This window comes from Myxocyprinus asiaticus, chromosome 26 (assembly GCF_019703515.2).
Source record: "Myxocyprinus asiaticus isolate MX2 ecotype Aquarium Trade chromosome 26, UBuf_Myxa_2, whole genome shotgun sequence".
Lineage (NCBI taxonomy): Eukaryota > Metazoa > Chordata > Actinopteri > Cypriniformes > Catostomidae > Myxocyprinus > Myxocyprinus asiaticus.
The window spans coordinates 5,192,664-5,203,027 of record NC_059369.1 but is presented as its reverse complement, the minus strand read 5'-3'; the positions used below and the strand labels follow the sequence as shown (position 1 = coordinate 5,203,027).

Below are 10,364 nucleotides of genomic sequence, written 5' to 3'. Positions count from 1 at the left end.
AGGCTGTATTGTACTGTATTGACATTCAGGCTGTCGGTTGATAGTAAGTTGTTAAGAGAGAATATATATAATATAATTTATGACAGTCCGGTGTGAGCTATAAGAGTAAGAGTAATAAAGTGCAGTGCTGATGTATTTTGATCATGGGAGAACAAGAGTTCAAAAGTCTGATTGCTTGGGGGAAGAAGCTATCATGGAGTCGGCTGGTGCGGGTCCTGATGCTGCGATATCGCCTGCCTGATGGTAGCAGTGAGAACAGCCCATGGCTCGGGTGGCTGGAGTCTCTGATGATCATCCGAGTTTTTTCACACACCGCCTTGTATATATTTCCTGGAGGGAGGGAAGCTCACCTCCGATGATGTGTCTGGCAGTTCGCACCACCCTTTGCAGTGCTTTGCGGTTGTGGGCTGTGCTATTGCTGTACCAGGCGGAGATGCAACCAGTCAGGATGCTCTCTACAGTGCAGGTGTAGAACCGTGTGAGGATGTGGCGGTTCATTCCAAACTTCCTCAGCCGTCTCAGGAAGAAGAGGCGCTGATGAGCCTTCTTCACAAGGTTCTGTTTGCCAAATACAGGTGAAACGGTATAGTGTAGTCAGGATTACAGAGGGCAGGTGCCCTTTGTAGTTCTTTTTTTATAGACTCAAACGCTAGCAATACATCTGTATTCCATCTTAGTGGAGTACTTACATTTTGCAGTCCTGCTTGTTTCATGATTTCTCTCAGTGGAGCTGTTTTTACTGCATACTCCTCTATCCAATCAGAGCTGAAGCCAGTCATTCCTTGGAAAGTCATCATCTGTCCTACTGTTTGTGGCAATGTTGTTTTACTTATGCCTTCTAGTTGACTGGGGCTATAGCTTTTGTGCCATACGAGATCAATCGTCCTAAATATTCAACCTGCGGCTGGCAATACTGTAGTTTTGTTTTGGATGCCTTGTGACCTCCTTGAGCTAATTTAGTAAGTACTTTAATAGAATCTCTATGACATTGTTCCAATGATGTGGAACAATTCAGCAAATCATCTACATACTGCAGCAGAGTGCTGTCTATTATTAGGTCTTCTAAATCAGCCTTGAGAACCTGATTCAATATATGTGGTTAGTGTTTAAATCCTTGCGGCATTCTGGTATAGGTATACTGTTTCCAGCATATGTGAATGCAAACAGGTGTCTACTTTCCTCTGCCAACGGAACACTGAAAAAGGCAGAGCATAAATCAATCACAGTAAAGTATTTGGCATCAAGAGGGACATTTGTAAGCAGTGTGTGGGGGTTTGGAACATCAGCTGGCCAATCCTCTACTATATCACTGATTGCTCGTAAGTCATGAACGAGGCACCATTTAAATTTGTTTGCTTTGATCACAGGCAAAATTGGAGTATTACAGTAACTGTTTCCATTAATACTCCTGCTCTCACTAGACCTTCAATAGTGTCTTTTATGCCTGTTTCAGCCTCAGGCCGCAAAGGGTACTGCGATTTTCTTGGCAGGCATGCACCTGGCTTAAGTTGTATTCTTATTGGGCTGGCTGAATTTACCAGTCCTACATCTGCGTCATGCTGAAACCATAACTTAGTTGGTACCTGACGCTCCACTTCTTTAAACAGTTCAGCATCAATAGTCTCTACCAATTTGTGTGTTGTTATCATCTGTGTTTGTATTTTTTTATTAATCACTACTTCCTGAGGAGTACCCATCAATATAGTCCCACACAAAATTTTGATGTAATTTTTGTCAGCAGAATGAAAAATCAATGGATTTACTGTTGGTTCCCATTGGCACTGCTTAACCTGTTTTATCATTGGCCCTAAATCTTTTGCTTTACAATTTTTCCCTACATATAAGGATACATGTGGAGCAGAATCTGCTACATTAAACCATTTTTTTACAAATTCACTCTCAGTTAAATTCAGAGCTGCTCCTTGTTTACCTATTATGATGTGTTGCAAGGTCATTTCGATTTTTTGTCCTTCAGTTCCTTCCTGCCATTTTTTTTCTATCTTTGCATCTCTCTCAGGATCATATATTATCATACAGTGAAATTCTGATTTTGGCAACTGTGCTTCAGGAATCTGTGCTTCAGTAAACTTTCCCCATTTATTAATTGTCTGTCTTACATCATTTTCTATCTGTCATATCCAGTACACATTTGCTCTTGGCTCAGAAATCATCATTTGAGTTCCTATTCCCTGTATGTCTATATAAACTCCCACTGGAGAACACCAAATTTGAAGTCCCAATTTACATAATGAATCTCTCCCTAGCAAATTAACAGGAGTCTGATTTGATACCAGGATAGGTATGGTTGCACTTTTGTTTTTAGTTTGTAGACAAGCTGGAGCAGTCATAGGAATTAGCTGCATTTGTCCCGAGAATCCTATTGTCTTTGCAAATTTTCCAGACAAGGGGAATGTGAGGCATAATTTGAATTTACACATGTGTAAACCACTCCTGTGTCTACCAGCATGGGTGTTGTTTTTCCTTCTATTTTAACCTGCAGCATACGTTCTTGATCAGCATTGGTTGTTAAAATTGGAAGCTGACTCTCCCCTGTCAGATTCTCTGGGCATCCCTAATATCTTTGATTTGGACCTCCCCAAGGGTTTACTGGGCCTTGAGATGGACCTCGAAAGGGCTGTTGCCAACTCTGGTGTGTATTTGTAGGGATTGCTGTAGGTGGAATTAGCTGGATAGTTGGTGATGGAGCATTTACAGGAGCCATTACTGTCACTTGCTCTGATTCTTCTTTCTTTACTGTAGCTTGAATTTTTTTCTTATGCTTATTTGTTAGTTCTTCAAGTTATAACTGAGTCAGTTTTCTCTGTAGCTCTTTCTCTTGGTTCTTGAGCTTCTGTTCATTTTTTCTGTATTGCTCCACTGCATGAGTCACATCGTCACAAAACTCCTTGTGTGTTTTGGGGGTTAAGCCGACCACGTCCTCCAGCTTGCTCTTTACAGCTTGTGGCATAGCATCTATCACAGCATTTCTAAACAATGTAGCCATTAATGGGTCTCCTTCTGGATTCCCTTCAGTTTCTTGCTTCCATCTTTTCAGTTGTCTCTGGACATATGTTATTGGGTTTTCTGTTTCCCCCAGCTGTTCCCCCTTTAATGCCTTAGGGTCCACTCTGGTTGGATACTCAGCACGCATTGCCTGCCACATTGCTGGGCGGTATGCATCAAAAACAGTTCCATCCATGTAATAAGAGTCCACAGCTCTGTCCAGATCAGATGCTTGAAGGATTTCTTCCATCTTTGCTCCTCCTACAATTTTTGCCAGGAGTGCTTTAATGTCCCCCACAGCTAAAAGTCTGCCCATTGTTTGTTCTTCAAACACTCTAATCCACTTCCCAGCCCCCTAGTGGATATCAGGGAGGTGAGTGACCAGCCCCTCAAGGTCCTGTGTATCCCAAGGCACATATTGTCCCTGCATACCTTTAATTAAAATGGGGAGTTGCTGTGCCAGTGGTCTAAGCCTTCCTCATTCTCTTCCCTGTGCCCACCTTCCTCCATCAAATGATGACTCCTCTTCACTTTCTCTCTCCCTACTGTTCAATAGTCTACTTCTATTTCTCACCAATTTATCTGTGTCTCGTATTGATTTTTCTGTTTCTCTAATGCTTCTATTACTTGCACTTCTGCTTCAATCTCCTCTTCTTCTCTTCTCACTTGCCCTAACGGTTCTTCTTCACATACTCTTTCTTCCTTATACTGTGCTTTTATTTTCTCTAATGCTGTCCGTGCCTGTTCATAACAATCTAAAGGCAGATTTCTCTCACTTTTTCTATCCTGTCTCTTCTTCGGTCTCACCCCCAGTTTTGTTTGTTTTTCTAACTCCACATGACCCTCCATCTGCATTTCTCCTAAAACTTCTACAGTTCCCTTGAGTATTGGGAACTGACCTTCTGGGGGCACATATGGAGGTGGTTTAACAAGGACATCTTCTTTTTTTACTTATCTCTTTTTCTGCATCCTTTAGTATTTTTCTTGCCTGTCTTATATTTTTCTAGCACTTCTCTCTCTTTTTTCCCTTTTTGTTTCTCTCTTTTTATTTTTTTTTACTCTTATCTTTAGCTTTATAATTTTTTATTATCATTTCCATTTCCTCGCATGATGCTACATCAAATGTCCCTTCCTTTGGCCATTTTGTCATCATATCTTTGGTTCTCTTTTGCCATTTGCTTGAGAGCTTATTTATAAGTTCTCTACACAATGAATATTTTAATCCTAATATGTCCACAGGAGTGGCTGCCATGATTTTTCTTATAATACAACAAACCCTATTTTTAGGAAAAATGTATCAATGTATCAATTTTTGTAACAATTTTTATTTGTTCAAATTATACATGATCTTCCCAAAGAAATTAAATTATTTTCATTTATTTATAAACCAATTTCCCTTATCTTCTTCTATAACATGCATTGTAATTTTATTAATTATTATACCACATATATGTACAAATTTCCTATATGTTGTGAGTTTACTTTTGGATCACTCTGCATCCAAATAGTGCCAAACCACAATAACAGCTACTTTTTCTTAGATAAGCTGAGTCTTTATTTCTTTCACTGCTATTTCTACTTGGATACAAAGAATGAAAAATTATTTTATCAACATTCATTTAGATAAATCATATCTTACTATTTTAATTTATTTCCTACTACAATAATCTACAAAGACAATATCTTGAAAAAGAATTCTAATTTGTTTCACATTCACTTTTCAATACACAAGTTCATACCAGTCCCTTAATTATTTTGTGGGGCTCAAATTCTCATACATACCTATTCTCATACATACTTGTCCCCTTTTTTTGGGCTCATACTCTCATTCTTAGCCCCTTTATTATTTAAGGTTCATACACTCATCCTTCACCCCTTTATTATTTAGTGTTCATACACTCATTCACTCCTCTCAAGTGCGACAGTAACTGTGCCCCTGTGTTTAGTCACACTCAAGAGACAGTCCAGGAGGCACCCACTGTCCACAAGATACAGAGTTTATTTTTTCATACAGCCACAATCACAGATATACTCATACATACACTTTTCCTATTCTACACTCCCTTGAGTGACATATAAGTTCTGCTCTTCACTGATACACTTCCTCAACACAATGAAAAGCAATGCCCTGCAGGATTTTTCCTACCCAATCAAAACCTCTGTGATTCACTTCCTCAACACAACAGAGCAATGCCCTCAGCGCTTTTTCCTTTTTCCTTTTACTTATCCTTATAATTTTTCCTTATACTTTATCTGCTTTCATTTACTGCTATATGTCAAGGCCCTCTTAACAGTAAAAAACAAAACAAAACAAAAAAAACAGATCATTGCATGCAATTATTTCTTCTGGAATCAAAACCCTTTTAGTCTTTTTTGTTCTTTAAATTTGGAGAAGCTTTTTGAGTGTCCTTACCACCACGGGCAAACTCTGGCAAGCAACACAAATTAATTATAAGCAAAAATTATTACCCCTTAGGTGGCCACCTATTTGTGCCGCTTGTCCAGCCTGCCCGATGTGGTCTTCCACTGTTCTGCTCCTTTCCAATCATGTCGGGGTCACCAAATTGTAGTGGCTTCTGCCGTCTTTGTGAAGAATCACTCTCAAAGTCTTGGGGTTTTGATGCCAGAAGATAGACTTTATTATCAGAGATAGAAAAGCTGAGTTGTCTGCAGATAAATTCCAGCAACTGGGTTTCTTCCCGCTTATATATGATCTACCAAGGCGTGGCTAATACATTCCACAAATGTCACTTATTATCTACCATTTTGTTCTGTGACTCCAGTCTTTTTTTTTTAAGAAGTTGACAGGAAACATTTGTGAAGGGGCCTCACCATATATTTTCTCTAATGTCAAAAACAAGAAACTCAGTTAACCATATGTGAGCAGTTTACCATATGTGAACACATTCCATTCCCACACAGGCCTCTGCACAGACACACTTGATACATGCTTGATAATCAGAAATAATTGTAGAATAAAATGGCTATATTTACATTGATTATACTTGATTCATTTATATTCAACTTGATAAAAATATTCCACAGGGAGTGCAAAAAAAAAAAAAAAAAAGAAAAAAAGAAAAGAAAAAGAGAAGCCAACCGAGACAGACAGGAGTCAAACCTAGTATCTTCTGATTCATAGGCAGATGCACTAGCCATTGTGTCACTGGACAGCTGCCCATTTGGCCCAGTGGTCTGCATTTTGCTGATTCCAGAGTGACAGGGTGCCCATTGATGTGGTGTGCTTGAAAAGTGCTAGTTACCTAGTAATGGTTAAAAAAAAACCTCACATGGGGAAGGACAAATGAGAGACTTTTTTTCTGGAGGCAGAAAACCCAATCTTGCGCTTCAACATATTTTGCAAGGCGTCCTCTGATGTTCTCACGGGCAGGTCAGTAGCAGCCTTTCACTGGTGGTCTAGTGGCTAGGACTCAATGCTCTCAATGTCATGGCCTGGGTTTGATTCCTGGTCAGGGGATGTGTTTTTGTCGATCCTAAGCTGGCATCTTTGACACAAGTTCAAGCAGCAGTGAGTTTGAGGGCAAGGCAAGTAGTGCCTCCAAGTGGTAAAAAAACACACTCCTTCAAGCCAGAATTGAACCAGCGACCTAAGGATGGCTAATGCAACATCTACAGTCCTCCACTTTACCAGCTGAGCTATCAAAGGCACAGTATGTTTGCTGCATGTTCCTAATTCACAGAGCTAATGGTTCCAGGGGAACGTGGCATTGTAATGCCGTGAGAGTCCGGGAGAGCAAAAAAGAGAGAAGCCAACCGAGCCAGCCAGGAGTCTAACCTAAAATCTTCTGATCCATATTCAGATGCATTTTCCATTGTGTTACTGGCCCAGTGGCCTGTAATTTTTCTCATTTGGCCCTTTCAAATATATTGCCATTGGGCACATACATGGTGCGATGGATTGTATCACAAATTGTTTTTCCATTTGGCCATTAGCTATATGATGATATGGACGTTTTCGCCTTACCTAGGTTATCTTGAGTTGGAGGTTGAAACCATGGGCATTACCCTACCAAAGTGTGTTTTTTTAGTAGTCAGACTCACAAAACTCTTCTGCTGTACCAGCCCTCATTGGCATGAACATCATTAGCAGATGTAGACAACTGGTTTATGTAGAGTTTGATACTACCCTTGGTTGAGAGTTGCAGTCTAATTGGAGGGAGGCATTTCAGCAGATGCAGAGTGCCAGCAGTCTAGAGAAACAAAGGGTTGTCCGAGTAGCTTGAAAATACATGGTACACATACCTGATCAATCAATTACAATGGTAATGGTCAAGGGAGCAAAGAGTATGTTAAATGATTGTTCACGGGACTTCCTGTTAGAACCAGCGAACACACCCTTACCTGGCGGTCTAATTGTTGTTCCCTCTCTTGTGTCTTCAGAGAAACTGTTGTTTCCTGTACAGGTTGTGAACCTCTCCCAAGAAGATATCTGGTTACATGCCAAAACCAGACTTGGAACTTTGTCTTGTGTCGAGAGTGTGAAGTCCAGTGAAACGTGTGAGGTGAGATTTCAGAGAATTTCAGCTGTTATCAAGGAGATCACTGTAAATACTAAAGACATTTATTGGAGGACAGCTCCAAAGTGTTTCTCAACAAGCTACACATTGATGGTACTCCTGAACAGCAGGCAGAGCTGAGTGATTTGTTGATGAAGTACTCTAATCTTTTTGCTCTCGAGGATAAAGACCTCAGTTTGTTTACAGACAAAGTGCAACATGAGATTCACATGATGGATGATATACTCAGTATAGGGAAGTCAGAGAACATATCACCAAACTCCTTAAGAAAGGAATGACCCAAGAAAGCACTAGTGAATATGTTTCACCTATCGTGCTAGTAAGGAAAACTGATGGCAGTCTCAGGCTTTGTGTCGATTACAGGAAGCTGAATGCAAAGACCAAGCGAGATGCGTTTCCTCTGCCTAGGATATATAAAAGATTTAATGCAAAGTTCTTTTCTTCCATTGATTTAGCTAGTGGATTTCATGAGGTTGATGTCCATGAGTGAGACAGACATAAGACTGCATTTACTACTCCATTTGGGATCTCTGAGTATTCTCGGATGCCCTTTGGGGTTTGCAGTGTACCTTTGGCATTTCAACATCTTATGCAGGCTTCCATGGGTGATCTAATTTTTCAGATAATGCTAGTGTACCTTGAAGGAGAAGCTTACTCCTGCTCCTGTATTAGGGTATGCAGATTTCAATCTCCATTTCACATTGAAAACTGATGCAGTGAAGGCCTGGGTGCTGTTATACCAGCAGCAGGTTGAGTATAGAAAAGTCATAACTTATGCCAGTAAGAGACTTCATAAAACAGAAAGGAATTAAAGAAATTACAGCAGCATGAAGACTGAACTACTGGCCCTGAAGTGGGCTATCTCTGAAAAATCCTGTGGTTATCTGATGGGTTCCAAGTTTGTGGTCATCACAGATAACAACCCTCTGTGCCATCTAAAAATGGCCAAACTCTGTGCAATTGAACAAAGATGGATCGCTCAATTAGCTGTTTTCGAATTTGAGGTGAAATACCACACAAGATGACATAATGCAGCTTCTGATGCCATCTCTAGGCAGCCATCAGCAGGGGAGACTGCCCCTCCTGAGGATGCAGAATATGATGACTGTATTGCCATCTACAATATAATAAACAAAGGAACAGCCTTAGAGCCTGATGTTGGGCCTCATGTATTCAGATAGAAGACAAAGGCAGGCCTAACACAGTCATAAAAAGCCTAACTCAAGCCCCCACATTCCAAGTCGTAAATTATACTGATAAAAATCGCACCAAAATCAAACAAAGGGAGTCCTAAACAGACTACAAATCCCATGAAGCCTTGCTCACTAAAGGATCGAACTCTAAACTCCTATTGGATGAGGCACACAACAGAACATCCCTCAGACATGATATCATCAGGAGTTGAAATACCTCTGAAATGCTTTCGGGATTTGCTTCCAGCGACTTTGTTCACCGAGTATAGACGTAGTTTATCGCTGCTCTCAGGTGCAACCTCGTGGCACAAGGAAGTAACGTCCGACTTGAAACTGTGGCCATACAATCTCCATCTCGCTGGACGAGTTGAGGTTACTCTGTGTTCAACCAAACACTCTAACGGATCCGAAGGAGACCGCCGAGCAATTCGCATCTTCATCCGTTTGCCTACAGAAGTGAAGAGATGAAAGATTTCTCTTCCATCTTCAATCAAGTCTACATTTCTGAGTTCTCCGCCAGCCCGCCGAGAATCAACAACTGTACCGCCCGCCGACAGAGTGAGGAAACGGCCTTCCGTCATCACCCAAGCCTCAAGGAACCGGGTTAGAGTTAAAGGACGGAGGAAAACACATTCTACCTGTGTCCTCATGCGATTCAAGTAAGAGGTCTACGTCTGGGCAGAGATAGAATATTATAGTGTGTTATTCTTGTGTTTCAAGGTTTTTACTTCTACAGTTTACGGACCGCCATGTCCGCTCATTATTAATACTCAGGGTATTAATTATCACAAATTTGTTTTGCTGTATTGTGGTCCAACCAAATTGGATTGTTGTGCAATTTCGCCATCGCGGGTGAGACAGCAACTGAGATCATCCATTAAAGAGTCAAATAACGCAGGACTTTTACGAGCCGTCCACCGTGTCTCTGAGCGATAAACTGACAGCTGTTTTCTCTCCCACTATCGCGAAATTGGCTTTAGGACTGTCACTTAATTAATTCTCTCTCTGTCTCGTACTAACCACACACCCACCCACACACACACACACACACACACACACACACACACACACACCTTATGTGTTATAGGATTATTTTATTTCCATATCTAATCATATCACTGTTTAGTTTGTAGTTGTAAGTCGGAAGTTTATTGACTGCATTGTATTAATTATTAATTGATATTACTGCATAAATAAACTTTGTTTATATTACAAAGAGAAGTGTTTTGGTTTATTTTGCATACGCCTGTGTCATGCTGACGGGATGTCAGTGCTCGGATTCAAACCTTCATTCATTGTTTTTTCCCCGAAAATCGATATTCTTCGGATGTCGATTTTCCTAAGAAAACAATCTAATATTGAGACTGTTTTACTATTTGGTTATTAGTCCCTGATTCCAGGGTGGTGCCCCGTCAATGTTAATCCTTATTAATATTCTATTGATTTTTGATAACTGATAATTATCTTTGATGATTGAATTTGAATGATCAATAAGCTAGTGTTAATTTTAATTAATGTTTCATCGATGTTAACAATTAACGATTATCTTTGATAATTGTTGATTTAAAGGATTTAAAAAAGCTAACATTGATTCTCATCAATGTTCTATTGATTTTAATAATTAATAATT

At 40.1% G+C, this 10,364-nt stretch overlaps 1 non-coding gene across 1 annotated transcript; it reads right to left on the bottom strand.

Moving 5' to 3' along the window:
* Nucleotides 1-6,583: 6,583 nt before the first annotated feature.
* trnay-gua (transfer RNA tyrosine (anticodon GUA)) lies at nt 6,584-6,670 on the bottom strand. Its single transcript is given in 2 exon segments — nt 6,584-6,619; nt 6,634-6,670. It is a non-coding gene; the product is annotated as a tRNA-Tyr (tRNA).
* Between the last annotated feature and the right edge of the window lie 3,694 nt (nt 6,671-10,364).